The sequence below is a fragment of the Ornithorhynchus anatinus genome, chromosome 4 (genome assembly GCF_004115215.2).
Source record: "Ornithorhynchus anatinus isolate Pmale09 chromosome 4, mOrnAna1.pri.v4, whole genome shotgun sequence".
NCBI lineage: Eukaryota > Metazoa > Chordata > Mammalia > Monotremata > Ornithorhynchidae > Ornithorhynchus > Ornithorhynchus anatinus.
The window spans coordinates 85,931,475-85,948,283 of NC_041731.1; the positions used below are offsets into that span (position 1 = coordinate 85,931,475).

Below are 16,809 nucleotides of genomic sequence, written 5' to 3' on the forward strand. Positions count from 1 at the left end.
GGGCACAGAGACTTCACAAATTCTCTTAAATGGCCCTTCCCCAGTGAAAACATTGAAAACATCTTGGGTTTTACTTCCTACAATCCTCGTTTCTCCCTCTACTATCCTCTTCAAGGACAGCACAGACCAATATCAGGTTGACTTTGAGGACTGTACCGTCAACACTCCCATCAGAAATTAGCTGTTGGTAATGCATTATCCTTGGCCAATCAAAGACCATTTGCTACCACTGCCAAAGGTCCAGTCCACCATTATGTTTCAGGATATAAGAATGCTCAATGGTGATACTGTTACTTACCTACCTCCTCTTTTCAAACTGGGACTAAGACTGGTGAATCTGGGAGGAATTCCCCAATTAACTTCCAACTTCATAGTCATGTCCTAATGTCAGTCACCTTCATTTATTTATCTACCTATTTTTATTTTTTATCAAGAGACATTTGTATCTGTGCTCTTATTCATGCATCTATTACATTTTGCGATTTGTGTTTTCTCCCCATTCAACTGTGAGTCCCTCAAAGGCAGGGACTGTGACTTTAATTTTATGGTACTTTCCCAACTTCCCAGTATAGGATTTTGGAGAGTTCCCAGTACTCTACCAGTCTTGACTGTGGGAAGGAAAGGCAAGTAGAGGCATACCATTCCATTCCTAGCTTGGTCAGTGGCTAGTGAGTGGAAGACAATCTGCTATAAGTCAAAACTCACCTGTTCTGGGCAGCAACAGCACGGGAGAGAGTCGAGAGTGGAGACTCAAGTTGACTGCAAGGAACAAGGCAACGGTAAACCACTTCCTTATTTTTACCAAGAAAATTCTAGAGAGACAATACCAGAATGACTGCATACAGAGGTGGGGCGTTCTAGGATAGAGGTGTCCAAGGCATTGCTATGGGTTGGAGACAACTTGACAGCATAAAACAAGACTAGGTCAGTGGGTACCCAGGACAGTGATCTATACCCAGTACTCAATCAATGTTGATGTTGAGATTTTAGATGCTAAGAAATAGTCTGGACCAAATGATTTTACTTTTTTTTTTTGAACTGGTGTCTAATACATCTGGCTTCCCAAGATATCTTATTAGTTATCTATTATATCTGCATTCATCATAAATATAGAAAAAATTGCACATGCAAATTATTAAGATGATTCTGAATAAAAATGTGTTTTATTTTATTAATGCTGTCTCCATTTTACCATTGTCAAATGTACTTGTCGGTATGGCTCATTTAAAGTTATACTGAATCAAAGCACTCTAATTTTCAGTTATTTTTGGAGGCAGAGAGTTCAGATACTATGGTAGTCAAATCCAGAAAAACATGCTCATCCCCAATATTAGATATTCCTTTTTCTGAGTATGAATCATACACATAGTTATTTAAATAACTTTTTCAGATCAAGAAGAATAATGTTGAACCTCCTACTTCAGCGTGGCTTAGTGGCAAGAGCACGGGCTTGGGAGTCAAAGGTCGTGGGTTCTAATCCCAGCTCTGCCACTTGTAAGCTGTATGACTTTGGGCAAGTCACTTTACTTATCTATGCCTCAGTTACCTCACCTGCAAAATGGGGATTAAGACTGGGAGCTCCATGTGGCACAATCTGATTACCTTATATCTACCCCAGTGCTTAGAACAATATTGGGGACATAATAAATGCTTAGTAATAGCAATAATAAAATGATGGTATTTGTTAAGCACTTAATATGTGCCGAGCACTGTTCTAAGCTCTGGGGTAGATGTCAGGTAATCAGTTTGTCCCACGTGGGGCTCACAGTTTTAATCACCATTTTACAGATGAGGTAACTGAGGCACGGAGAAGTAAGTGGCTTGCCCAAGGTCACACAGCAGACAAGTGGCAGAGCCAGGATTAGAACCCATATCATCTGACTCCCAAGCCCATGCTCTTTCCACTAAGCAACACTACAAATCCCATTATTATTATTTTTATTATCACCTTAGTGGTCTTACAGTACTAAATTTCCAAAAGTATATAAATGGATATATCTTTGAACCTGTCAGTCAGAAGAGTTCTTATAAACTGTTTCCACTTACAAGTGACTTAGGTTAAGCATAAATTATCAAAGCAGAATGAGCATTACCATATATTTGAGGAAAAAATTAATTTTTTTTTTTTTGCTTGCATCATTTAGGTTACAGCCTCAGTTTTCACTTCCTTCAGTGTGCATAGACCTAGTCTTTAGGTACAACCCCTTGAGTGAGTTGTCTACACTTGCTGCCTCCACTTCATCTCCTCCAACTCTCTTCTTCACCCCTTCTAATCTGGCTTTTTCCTGCTTCATTCCATGAAAACATCCCTATCTTTGATCTTCCTGCCCTCAGGACATTTCTATTTGGGTGTCCTACTAACACCTCAAACTTAACATGTCCAAAAGAGAATACTTCATCTTTCCACCCAAACCCTGTCTTTCCATGACATCTCCATCACTGTGGACAACACCACTATCCTCTCTGTCTCACAAACCCATAACCGTGGCATTATCTTCAGATCACCTCTCTCATCCATTCATTCATTCATTCAAACGTATTTATTAAGCATTTACTGTGTGAAGAACACTGTTCTAAGCACTTGGAAAGTGCAATTTGGCAACAGATAGAGACAATCCTTACCGAATAACGGGCTCAAAATCTAGAAGGAGGAGACAGACAACAAAACAAAACAAGTAGGCAGGCATTAATAGTATCAAAATAGATAAATAGAATTATATATATAATTAATAATGATAATAATGGTATTTGTTAAGTGCTTACTATGTGCAAAGCACTGTTTTAAGCGCTGGGAGGGCATACAAAGTGATCAGGTTGTCCCACATGGGGCTCAAAGTTTTTAATCCCCATTTTATAGATGAGGGAACTGTGGCACAGAGAAGTTAAATGACTTGCCTAAAGTCACACAGCTGGCAAGTGGCGGAGCCGGGATTTGAAGCCATGACCTCTGCCTCCCAAGCCCTGGCTCTTTCCATTGAGCAACACTGCTTCTACATATATATATGTACACATTCAACCCACACATGTCAAGAAATCCCAGACGTTCTACCTTCACAGTATCTCTAGAATCTGTCCTAAACTCTCCATCTAAACTTCAAACACACCGATCCAATCAGATCTACTACATCATCCTCTTCACTGATCCTCCCACCAAATCCTGTCTCTCTATTCATGCCATGCTTCACTCTGCTTTACTAATACGTTTTTTTCTGAAAAACTGTTCTTCCACATCTCTCCTTTCCTCAAAAATGGTTGCCCATCCACCTTGGCATCAAACAGAAACTCCTTACTATAGGCTTTAAGGGACTCCATCAGCTCTTCCCCATTACCTTACCTCTCTGATCTACTACTGATCTACCTACTACTACTAATAATAATGATAATGGTATTTATTAAGCACTTACTACATGTCAAACACTGTTCTAAGCCCTGGTGTAGATACAAGGTAATCAAGTTGTCCCACATAATAATAATGTTGGTATTTGTTAAGTGCTTACTATGTGCAGAGCACTGTTCTAAGCACTGGGGTAGATACAGGGTAATCAGGTCATCCCACGTGAGGCTCACAGTTAATCCCCATTTTACAGATGAGGTAACTGAGGCACAGAGAAGTTAAGTGACTTGCCCACAGTCACACAGCTGACTAGTGGCAGAGCCGGGAGTCGAACCCATGACCTCTGACTCCGAAGTCCAGGCTCTTTCCACTGAGCCACGCTGCTTCCCCATGGGGTTTCCAGTCTTAATCCCCATTTTACAGATGAGGTAACTGAGGCACAGAGAAGTTAAATTCATTCATTCATTCAATAGTATTTATTGAGCCCTTACTATGTGCAGAGCACTGTACTAAGTGCTTGGAATGTATAAATGGGCAACGGATAGAGATAGTCCCTGCCCATTGACGGGCTTACAGTCTAATCAGGGGAGACAGACAAAAACAATAGCAATAAATAGAATCAAGGGGATGAACATCTCATTAAAACAATAGCAATAAATAGAATGAAGGTGATGTACATCTCATTAACAAAATGAATAGGGTAATAAAAATATATACAACTGAGCAAATGAGCACAGTGCTGTGGGGAGGGGAAGGGAGAGGGGGAGGAGCAGAGGGAAAGGGGGGAAAAGAGGGCTTAGCTGAGGGGAGGTGAAGGGGGGTAGAAGGGGAGCAGAGGGAGCAGAGGGAAAAGGGGAAGCTCAGCTGGGAAGGCCTCTTGGAGCAGGTGAGCTCTCAGTAGGGTTTTGAAGAGGGGAAGAGAATTAGTTTGGCAGAGGTGAGGAGAGAGGGCATTCCAGGACAGCGGGAGGACTTGGCCCAGGGGTCGACGGCGGGATAAGCGAGAACGGGGTATGGTGAGGAGGTGGGCTGCATAGGAGGGGAGCTTACGGGGTAGGTAGTAGAAAGAGTGAAGGGAAGAGAGGTAGGAGGGGGCAAGGTGATGGAGAGCCTTGAAGCCGAGAGTGAGATGTTTTTGTTTCATGCAGAGGTTGATAGGCAACCACTGGAGGTTTTTAAGAAGGGGAGTGAAATGTCCAGAGCGTTTCTGCAGGAAGATGAGTCGGGCAGTGGAATGAAGAATAGACTGGAGCAGGGAGAGAGAAGAGGAAGGGAGATCAGAGAGAAGGCTGACACAATAATCCAGCCGGGATATTATGAGAGCCTGTATCAGTAAAATAGCCATTTGGGTGGAGAGGAAAGGGCGGATCTTGGCGATATTATAAAGGTGAGATCAGCAGGCCTTGGTGAGGGATTGGATGTGTGGGGTGAATGAAAGATCCAAGTCAAAGATGACACCGAGGTTGCAGGCCTGAGAGATGGTAAGGATGGTCATACCATCCACCGTGATAAGGAAGTCAGGAAGAGGACAGGGCTTGGGAGGGAAGATAAAGAGCTCAGTTTTGGCCATGTTGAGTTTTAAGTGGCGGGCAGACATCCAGGTAGAGACTTCTTGGAGGCAGGAGGAGATACGAGCCTGAAGGGAGGGGGAGAGGACAGGGCCAGAGATGTAGATCTGTGTGTCATCTGCATAGAGATGATAGTTGAAGCCGTGAGAACGGATGAGTTCACCAAGGGAGTAAGTGTATATGGAGAAGAGAAGAGGGCCAAGAACTAACCCTTGAGGAACCCCAACAGTTAGAGGATGGGAGGGGGAGGAGGAGCCTGCAAAGGAGACAGAGAATGACCAGCCAGAGAGATAAGAGGAGAACCAGGAGAGGACGGAGTCCGTGAAGCCAAGGTGAGATAAGGTGTGGAGAAGGGGATGGTCAACAGTGTCCAAGGCAGCTGAGAGGTCAAGGAGGATTAGGATAGAGTAGAAGTCATTGGATTTGGCAAGAAGGAGGTTGTGGGTGACCTTAGAGAGAGCAGTCTTGGTAGAGTGGAGGGGACGGAAGCCAAATTGGAGGGGGTCCAGGAGAGAATGGGAGTTAAGGAATTCTAAGCAGCAATTGTAGACGACTCGTTCTAGAAGCTTGGAAAGGAAGGGTAGTAGGGAGATAGGGCGATAACTGGAAGGGGAAATGAGGTCGAGAGAGGATTTTTTTAGGATGGGGAGACATGGGCATGTTTGAAGGCAGAGGGGAAGAAGCCATTGGAGAGTGAGCGGTTAAAGATAGAAGTTAGGGAGGGGAGGAAGGAAGGGGTGATGGTTTTTATAAGGTGAGCGGGAATGGGGTCCGAGGCACAGGTGGAGGGGGTGGCACTTGCGAGGCGGGAGGAGATCTCCTCTGAGGATACTGCAGGGAAAGATGGGAAAGTAGGGGAGAGGGTTGAGCGGAAGGGGGAGGCAGGAGGGGGAAGGGTGACTTTGGGGAGCTCAGACCTGATTGTGTTAATTTTCGTGATGAAGTAGGTGGCCAGATCATTGCGGGTGAGGGATGGGGGAGGGGGAGGAACAGGGGGCCTGAGGAGACAATTAAAGGTCCAGAACAATTGGTGGGGGTGACAGGCATGGGTGTCAGTGAGGGAAGAAAAGAAGTTTTGTCTGGTGGAGGAGAGGGCAGAGTTAAGACAAGAAAGGTTAAATTTGAAATTTAAATGACTTGCCCAAAGTCACACAGCTGGCAAGTGGCAGAGCTGGGATTAGAACCCACAACCTCTGACTCCCAAGCCCGTTCTCCTTCCACTAAGCTACGCTGCTTCTCTCAACCCAGACTGCACATGTCATTCCCCTAATGCCAATCTTCTCACTGCTTCTCGATTTCATCTATTCCACCACTGTCCCCTTGCTTACATCCTCCCTCAGGTTGGAAATTCCTCCCATATTATATCCAATAGCCCACCACTTTCTTCACCTTCAAAACTCTCCTAAATTTACATCTCCTCCAAGAGGGCTGCTCTGAGAAAGTCCTAATTTCCCTGCCCACTCTCTCCCATGAATCATCTATGCACTTGTCCATCTCTTAAGCATTTTGGTATTCATCACAGCCCCGCAGCACCTATGTACGTATCTGTATACCCTACTCATTCCCCTATCTGTAATATATTTGAGTGTCTGACTGCCCCTGTAAACTATGAGCTTCCTCTGGGTATGGATCATGCCTACCAACTATTTTATTGTACTTTCCCAAGTGCTTAGCATAGTGCTCTGCACCCAGTGAGTGCTCAGTAAATATCATTATTGATGGCCTGACACATGCAACAGAAACCTGAAGAAGAGTTACTGCAGATCTGTGCTATATTTTCATGTTTTATCATCCCAGTTTCTTGTAGACCTGGCCTAATTTTGAAGGGGTCCGGGAACTCTGGGTCCATTCAACTTCGTATGGCTGATTTACCCCAAGTTCCTTATGAAAATAATTTGGTGAAAAAGTCAAATACTTGTCACAATCACCATATTAACCCCATATGTCATGTTGCTGCAGTTATTTTGAGCATCTGATAAAAGAGTTCCCAAGAACCTACTTAAAGTTAATATCTAATCTACTTGCTTAATTCATCTCATTGCCCTCATTGGATTTTGGATTAGCCTCATAGACCTTTTCACTGGCTGTTATTTGATATGTTTAATAGTTTTAAAGTTTTTTCTCCAGAAAAAAAGCCAAACAATTTGAATAATAAGTCCTTCTTAAGAGTATGAATGGGCTCAGTTAACACTAATAACAACCCCTAGGCAGTACAGGCATAAAACCAGTCCTCTGGCCTGAAGCAATTTTTGTTGTATTGCATGTGTTTTGGGTAGAATGGGAGTGGATTTAGACCATCAATGAAACAATTAATTACCACTGGGCTTCATGTGGTGGGAAAAAGCCATGCAGATCCATGTCAAAGGTGGCCACAATTCAGATTCTTTCAGAGAGGGCCAGGGCCCTACCCTTCTCAAAAATGGAGGCACCACTACTCTTCCCAAAGACCCCAGTGAGAAGGAAGTAAACCACCAAGAAGAAAAACGATGATGGATCCTCTAAGCCAAGCCAAGCCTCCAGAGGTGCTCAGTCAAGGGTTGGTGTCCAGAGTTGGGCAGTAGCAGGCCTGCAGGAGTGGTGGTGTCATGGTGATGGGTTCCTCACAGAGAAATGTTCCTTCACAAGATGGTATGTATGACATCTTAATGGTCAGTTTCACAGAGAGCGAAACATGATGATGTCACATGGAAATAGGTATGGGCACTTTATTCCTGCCTCAGGGTGTTTAGGTGACTGAAGCCAGCCTTGGATAGGAGACATGAGGAGTACCGAGGGCAACCAATAAGAGAAGTGAAGAGACATTCTAAATATACAAAGAAGAAAGTTTTTATGGAAGTTTCTTTAGGAAAGTATTTTCTAAAAGGTGTATATCTAAGCCTGTTGAGAGCAGGGATCATATCTACCAAAACTATATTATATTCTCCCAAGTACTTACTACAGTGTTCTGCACAAAATTTTCAATAAATCCCATTGATTGCTTGTACAAAAGCATCCTATATGAAGGCCACCCTGAATTCCTATTTCAATGAACATTGTCTTTATTTTTTAGCAGCGATCAGTTTATCCTAACCTGGAAAAATCAGTTACCCTCATTATCCTCATTATGGTCTCCTCTTCTGTGCAATAAGAATAATAGTATGGATAAACATAAAGACCTTTAAGTTCTATAGAAGAAATTACTCTACCAATATAAAAGATCCCTTATTAGAAAGAACTATTCTGCCATGGGCTTTCTTGAGCTTTTATGTATTCTGCTGATGACTTTGTTTGGCTTTGCTTTAAACAGTCATGAAAATTGCACTGACTTTACTTTTGCAAATCTTCTAGCGCATTAACAGCAAAGCATTATGTCCTGGACCATTAGACAACTAACTGATAGCTCTAGGTAGTAATCAATTTTTATGAAACAGCTAATTCATTGTATATCTCAGAGCCTGGGTCTTGAACATCTGATTAATTTGATTCTGCACACGGCCTCTAAAAAGTTAAAAGAGAAGTTCACATAAAGGTTAAGTCTAGTTGTGAAACATGAGTTGACTGTTTTTACTTTGGATGCTTTTTTTTAGTAGGAAAAATGTTCTACTTATTAATTTAAGAATAGGAAAATGAAAAGAGGAGAACTACTAGGAAACATCATAAAGTACAAGATAAACTGATGAAGATAAGTGAGGTAATTATCCAAATAGTCCAAGATACAGAACCTGTTACTGAGGAAAATGAAAGTTTCAGAAACTACTTCTCTGGATGTAGGAGGAAGGGAAAAAGCATAAAAATAGGTGGAAGAAAGGGGGAAGGGAAATTCTATGAATCAATCAATCTACCACTGCACAAGATTGAAGAAAATATAGAAATTCCCCTAAAGTTCATTTTCAGACAGAGGTGTCCTATAGGAATAAGTCAGTGAATCTATGTGTTGGAAACACATTCACAAGGGCAGAGAATTTCATCTCCAGCTTCTTCTTGCTTTTTTTCCCATTATTTTTATTTAATCAATTGGTAGATCAATAATATTTACTGAGAGCTTACTATGTGCAGAGCACTGTACTAAGCATTTGAAAGAGAACAATACAAAGAGTTGGTAGAAATGTGCCCAACCCATGACCAGTTTACATGAATATCTTGGGACAGACTGGCACTCCACCATGCAATATGATCCTGATGACATCATATCGACTTGGAAAATAACATGTTTTAATTCCATCCATCACCTTTCATGGCATGCATCTGCATTCACTAGGCTAAATTGATCATTGGAATTGATTATTGAGAAGCAGTGTGATCTGTGAAAAGAACAAGGACCGAGGAGTCAGAAGGCTTGGATTCTAATCCTTGATCTACCATCTGTCTGCTGTTTAACTTGGGGTAAAACCATTAATTTCTCAGTGCCTCCGTGTCCTCATCTGCAAAATGAAGATTCAGCACCTCCTACTTAGCCTATGAGCCCCTCCTTTTGGGACCTAATTATATTATATCTACTCCACTGTTTAGTACAGTACTTGGCACATGATAAGTGCTTAACAAATATCATTATCATTATGTTTTATTGGGTGCTTACTCTATGCAGAACACTATACTAAGCATTTGGGAGAGCACGAGAGTACAGTACAGAGTCAATAGACACGTTTCCTGCCCACAAAATCCATAAATTAACATTGCAGCTCTTTTACAGCAGTTCTATATTCTCATATGAATTCATTCCCTACTTGGTCTTTTTCAAATGGCTTATTTTCTCAGCAGACCATTACAGTTTTGAAGTGTATCACAATATTTATTCAACAAGCTCCTGGTTTCAGTGTTTCATGTAAATAATGACTTTATTTGAGCAAATTTTAGAGAACATCTATGGCTCAATAGACTCTATTCATATATAGATAAAAATATCTATACAGCAGAATGCTGAGGATAGAATTAAAGTTCAAAAGAGCTAAGGGTTGCTGTTTGTCTACCATGTGTGGGGAACTGTGAATTGATTAATTACCAGGAGGAGGGATTTCAGGAAAGTTTTAAAGATGTAGACAAATCAGTATGGCTGATTTGTGGGGCAAGGGAGTTCCAGAGTGAGGGAACAGCTTGAGCCAGTGGTCAGAGGCAGGAAAATTCTGAGCAAAATGATGATGATGGTGATGGTATTTGTTAAGCGCTTACTATATGACAAGCACTGTTCTAAGCACTGGGGTAGAGCCAAGATAATCGGGTTGTCTCACGTGGGGCTCACAGTCTTAATCCCATTTTATAGATGAGGTAACTGAGACACAGAGAAGTGAAGTGGCTTACAGTTAGAAGGTGTCCATAGAAGGGCCTAAGAGTGCTAGCTGGGGAAGGGAGGGTGAAGACAGACAATTTGCAAGTTGGAGAAAGAGTTATTGGAGATGCTTGACAACCACGAAGAGGGAGATAGGTAATCAGTTTTGTTTTCTGCAGTGTGGAGAGCTGTACACCGAACTATGTTGTAAGACAATCATCCGTGCAGCTGTGACAAGTATGGACTGAAGTGGGGCTGACCAGCAAGGAGGATAATGCAGTAATCTAACAATGCAACCAGAGATTCCTGGCCAAGAAAATTAGTTGACAAATGCGTACAGCAAAGTCCACAGAAAGTACTGTCTCCTGGTTTTGATACTACAATACAACATAATAATATTGTTGGTATTTGTTAAGCGCTTACTATGTGCCGAGCACTGTTCTAAACTCTGGGGTAGACACAGGGGAATCAAGTTGTTCCACATGGGGCTCACAGTCTTAATCCCCATTTTACAGATGAGGTAACTGAGGCACAGAGAAGTTAAGTGACTTGCCCAAAGTCACCCATCTGACAAGTGGTGGAGCCAGGATTAGAACCCACTACCTCTGATTCCTAAGCCTGAGCCCTTTCCACTAAACCACACTGCTTCTCTTTGATCAGACCTCACTTGCATTTTGCAACAGACTTCTGCCTCTGCTCTCCTTTCTAGTTCATTAAACTTCACATCCTAGTGGGACTATAACTGTCAGAGGTGAGAGAGTTCAAGTGGTCCAGTTTGAACAGCTACCACTATAATCAATTCCTTCATATAAGTTCTTGGTCCATATTTCTCAGGATTAAGATCTGTCCATTGTTCTCAATGGGACTCTTCAAAATCTAGCAACAGAAATGGACATAACCCTATTAAGAAGGAGTGTCTACAATTTCCTGCCTCAGTGTACCTATTAGATAGCAGGTGACTATCATTGATGTAGAATCGTGAAGCAGCATGGCCTAGTGGTCAGAAAGTTATGGGTTCTAATCCCCGCTCTGCCGTTGTCTGTTGTGTGACCTTGGAGAAGTCGCTTCACTTCTCTGGGCCTCAGCTACCTCATCTGTAAAATGGGGATTGAGATTGTGAGCCCCGCTTGGGATGGAACTGTGTCCAACCTGATTTGCTTGGTCCACCCAAGTGCTTAGTACAGTGCCTGGCACGTATTAAGCTCTTAACAAATACCATAATTATTATTATGACAATTTAACTTGAAACTTTTAAAAATAGAACAGAAAAACATTAAATGAAATAATTCACCAAAATTATTGTGATTAAAGGACTTTAACCATGAAGGAGATAGCAGCTCCTAGGAATTTAGATTGCTACTTTTTACTGAGGTTATTTGGAAATAGCAGGGGGAAAATTTATCCTTTCCAGGCTTGAGGAAAAGGGATGCAGTGATTTTTCGAAACCACTAATCCCTGTATGATTATCATTAAGCTTTCAGCAGGTAGGGCCAGGAGAACAAGAGCATTAATCTTTCTAATTCAATTCCCACTTACAGCTATTCTCTGGAGAAACGCTGAGTTCCCTCGACTTGTTAATTACTGTGATGGTGTTTCAGAATCCTGGGTGTAAAAGGTGAAAAAACCAAGTTGGAGGAACTTTGGAAGATTCGTTAGTTTCTGCAATCCTGAAAGTGGCCTTCACTCTAGTGAGTAGAGCCAGTGCTGATAGATTCAAATGAAATCAATTTTACCAGGTCTAGGCTCAGGATTCTCTGGCCCCTCTATGCTGTAGTCTCATGGTCTGGAGTAACATAGATTAGTCTGGGTTTCTACTCTGCCAAATGGTGGTATATTTTATTTCTATATAATTAGTGCTTCCAATTTCAAATGTGATTCCGTGATCCCCGGAAAACTACCAAATGCCACATGACTGTCACATTACATTTTCTCCTACTTCCTTATTCAGGCAGGGAAATTTGTGATCATTAGTCATCAACGCAGCAGATAATGGCAAAAATTATCTAGCTTCTGAGTGACTAAAGCTGTGCTCATCCCATCATTATTAATTATATCAACGGTCTGTACTTTGTCATTTCTCGGGCCACGAACCATTTAGAGATGTGTCATGGGGAAAGCAACTGATGCCTTAGAAACATGGAGGTCAGTATTCCCTTCCCAGTTGTATCTCCCTGGTGAAAAGCAAATGGGATTTTTAGTGTTTTCTAACAGGACAAGAAAACCCAAATATGGTTTGGAATATGACAAGTGGAAGCTACTAAGGAAAAGTGCATTAGGGAATCTCATCTATAGAAGGCTGGCCAATGGGTTTTCTGTACCTGAGGTAAAGAAGTATTGGACCTTAGGGAGAGTTTGACTAGATCATTAATACAGGGCTCTGCATACTATAAGTGCTCAATAAATATGATTGAATGAATGAACAATGAGTATTTGATAACTCGGAGTTACATTCCTGAAGAACTCTCTCCCAGCCCCTTCCCGGTTAAGGAAAACTGTTTCTTCCAACACCTAATTGTATTCTCTCCCCACTGAAACACATTGTTGAAAGGATGCTCCTCAATAACCAACAGGCATTCTGGCTAAAATGGGTGATGAAAATATGTTATGGGAGAACTTACTGTAAATGTACTCAATCAATTAATAAAGCAGAATACTGTACGAAGTGCTGAGAGTACAGTGCCCTAGAGTTTGTAGACACAATCCCTGCTCTGAAGAAGACTACTGACTGGAGGAGGAGACAGAAATTAAAATAAATTACCGATAGGGAGGTGGCATAGTATAAGGAGATGTACATAAACACTTTGAGGGCTGAGGACAGGGTGAATTAACAAGTGCTTAAGGGCTAGAGATCCGAGTGCATTAGCAGCATAGAAGGGAGGGTGAATACAGAAAATGAGGGCTTAGTCAGGGAAGGCCTTTTGGGGGAGATGTGATTTTTAGGAGGGCTTTGAAAGTGAGAAGAATGGTGGTCCATTGGATATGTACAGGGAGACAGTTCCATGCCAAAGGGAGAAAGTGGGCAAGGGGTCAACGGCATGATAAGTGTGCTCAAGGTACAGTAAGTAGGTAGGTGTTAGAGGAGCAAAATGTGCAGGCTGGGTTGTAGTAAAATATCAGAAATGTAAGATAGGAAAGGGAGAGCTAATTGATGCAAGGTCTTTAAAGCAGGGTCATTCGCTATTCAGAGGAAAATTACAGCAGTAATGCACTAAATGATCCTTTCATGTCCTGAAAGATTTAACATGCCCACTTAGCAACTGGCCTATACCCAGAGAAGCATTTAAAGATGGAGGGAGAAGAGAACTTCATGGGAGCATGTTATAAATTAGCTTAATTTACCTCCCACCCTCTCCCTTAGAGAGGCATTATAAAAAATAGAGAGTTGAGTTTCACTTGTGAAGATTGACTGAGGTCTGAGAGCTGTCTGAGAACAAAATCTCTTTATTGCATTCAGCTGGTCATGGTCATGGTACATGCTGCTAAACATTTGCATTATTCGCCAGTCTCAGGCAATGCAGTACTAGAGCTGGAAATGAACTTTGGCTTTCTCCCAATCTTCAGTGACAGGGAGAAAGCAAGGTTTGACTAGGAAATTAAGCTTTTCTCATTCAGGGAAAAGTTTGTGATACTGCAGAATTGAAAACGAGTAACAGATAGTTTCTCTCTTTGGGGAAGTGAGTAAGAGAGGCTATGAAAATAGGCTTTTCAAAATGATACTCTGTGAACCAGTACATTCTGTTTTCATTTGTTTTAATGTCTAAATGAATTCATTGATCCCTCTAGACTGTAAAAGCCTTGTGGGCAGGAAACATGTCTGCCACATCTCGTATACTGTACTACTATATAGTGCTTTGCAATAAATAAAGTTGAAAAAAATGAATGAATGAATACTTAGTTCAGTTCTCTTCACAAAGTAAGTACTCAGTAAATACAACCCATTAGAAAGATTGACAACCGCATGATACAGTCTGTTCTGTTTTCTGGCAGACACAAAGGATAGCATGAGAGCAACCTCAGTGGCATTGCTTTCTGTCAGGAGAAAGTAGCCTGAAAGAATAAGGGATAGCACAACCACCACAATCTACACAATCTCAGGCAGTGGTGTTGCTGTTCTTGAAATGATAATAGAGGTATTTGTCAGTGCTTAATATATACCAAGGACTGTAATTATAATAATAATAATAATTCTGGTATTTGTTAAGTGCTTACTTTGTTCTAGACACTGTGCCAAGCACTGGATACAAATAGGGTTGGACACAGTTCCTTTCCCGTATGGGATTCACAGTCTCATACCTTATAGATGAGGTACCTGAGGCACAGAGAAGTTAAGGGACTTGCCCAAGATCACCCAGAAGACAAGTGGTGGAATCAGATTAGAACCCATGACCTTCTGACTATGTCATGTTGCTTCTCCATGCTGCTGCAAATGCTGGGATGGATAAACTGTAAGTAGATGGGCACAGGCCCTGTCCCACATGGGGATCACAGTCTAAGATTTTATCCCTGCTTAACAGATGAGGCTACCAAGGCATGAAGAACTTAGGTGACATGTCTTAGGTCACTGAAGGGAAGTGGTGGAGCCAGGATTAGAACCGAAGTACTCTGACCACCAGGCCTGTGCTCTTTCCATTAGGCCCCACTGCTTCAGACTGTAACAAATAATGGACTCTGAGAATAGAAGGAAAGGACCAAGAAAATTAGAACAATGTCTGGGCAAGTTTGAACAATGGAGAGAACTCCAGTCCTTCCTACCTATCCAGGATTGGTATTGCTAGTGGACATACCAAAGGGTAACACATCGAGCTCTTCGGGCTGGCGAACCAATGTCCACATCCTGGTTGCCATCCATACTCCTGGGTCCAGAGGGCCCTTTTGAATTTGGAGGGATTCCTTCAAAGCTTAGGACACCTCTTTCTCTCCCACCTACTTGTTTCTCTGATGTCAGAGGAATTCTCATGTTCCAGAAGAATGGCACAAATCTCTGGAGTTGAAATAGTATCCCTCTGGACCTAGAAGTATTTGTGAGGGTGGGTGCCACAGCTGGACACAAACTCGTGTAGTTGCTTCAAGCTTTCCAAAGCAGAGATGCTTCTCCTTTGGCCTCTCTTTGGTTCAGGACTGATGGAGCCAACTAGACTTCAGAGAAGAGACTGAAGTGAAGGTTGGAGCAACAGAGGGATGTTTCCATTCAATTCGACCATATTTATTGAGAGCACTGTACTAACTGCTTCAGAGAGTATAATATAATAAAGTAATTGACACATTCCCTGTCCACAGTTAGCTTACAGTCTAGAGGGGAAGATGCACATTAATTACAGAAATACATTTTGGATAGGTACATAAGTGCTGTGGGGCTGGGGGTGGGGGTGGGGGTGAAATCGGGTAGGGTCGGCTCGTCCCCCGACCCTGGTCATCGCCTGCTTATTAACACTATTGTAGTGTGCCTTACTGTAGCATGTTGCTATATTTGCGATCTCGCTTTTTATTGTTTATTGTCGTCAGATTTTGAATTTGATCAGGTCGCCCCTTAATCGAGTCTACCCCCGACCCTGGTCATCACCCCTTTTATTAACACGACGATATTGTATCATACTGTATCATGTTGCTATATTAGCACCACTGTACTGTATCATATTGTATCATGTTGCTATATTACCGATTTCGTTTATTACTGTTTATTGTCAGTGCTGCCACCCACCTCTCTGGCCTCGCCATGTCCCTCCTCCCCCCCTCCCCCCTCCCGCCCCTTCCTATCCTCCCCTTCCCCTTCCCCTTCCCCTCTCTCGCTCAGCTCTTTCCCGCTCTCTCCTCTGTCTCCTCCCCCCCTCCTCTCTCCCGCCCTAGAACCCCACTTTACCAGCGCTACCCCTCTTCCCCCTCCCCCTACTCTTCCCCCCACCTAACCCCCTCTTCACCCCCTCCCCCCTTCTCTCTTCCCCACCCACGCCCCATCCCAGTCCTCTTGTCCCACCGCCACCCCTCATCCCCCTCTCCTCGTCTAGGGCCCCGCCACCTCCTTCCCATCCAAACCCTTCCCCTCCCCCCCGCCCCTCCCCCCCCTCCTCCCCTTGCACCCACAGCTACTTTCAAGTGTGGCCTCTGGAACCCCCGCTCTGTTACAGGCAAGCTACCTTTCATCCATGACCTTTTCCTCTCCCGCTCTCTCCTCCTCCTCGCCCTTTCGGAAACGTGGCTCTCTCCCGAAGACACGGTCTCCGCCGCCGCTCTCTCCAGCGGAGGCCTCTCCTTCTCCCACTCCCCCAGACTCACCGGTAAGGGAGGAGGCGTCGGCTTCCTCCTCTCGCCCCAATGCCGCTTCCGCACTATCCCTCCTCCCCCCTCCCTCTCCTTCCCCTCCTTCGAAGCCCATATCATTCGCCTCTACCACCCACTCCAATTACTTGTCGCCGTCATCTACCGCCCTCCCGGTCCCACCTCCGACTTCTTCAACCACCTTGACCCCTTTCTCACCTTCCTTCTCTCCTTCTCTCTGTCCACTCTGATCCTTGGAGACTTCAACATCCATACGGATGTACCCGACGACTCCTCTGCCGCCCGCCTGCTATCCCTCCTCGACTCTGCCGACCTCCTCCTCCACCATACCGCGCCCACTCACCGACTCGGTCACACCCTCGATCTTGTCATCTCCTACCGCTGCACTATCT

The 16,809-nt window shown here is 43.3% G+C and overlaps 1 non-coding gene across 1 annotated transcript; it reads left to right on the plus strand.

Annotated features, from left to right (window-relative positions):
- The first annotated feature begins 557 nt into the window (after nucleotides 1-557).
- LOC114811915 lies at nucleotides 558-695 on the plus strand. The gene has a single exon (XR_003759610.1). It is a non-coding gene; the product is annotated as a small nucleolar RNA SNORA7 (small nucleolar RNA).
- The last annotated feature ends 16,114 nt before the right edge of the window (nucleotides 696-16,809 follow it).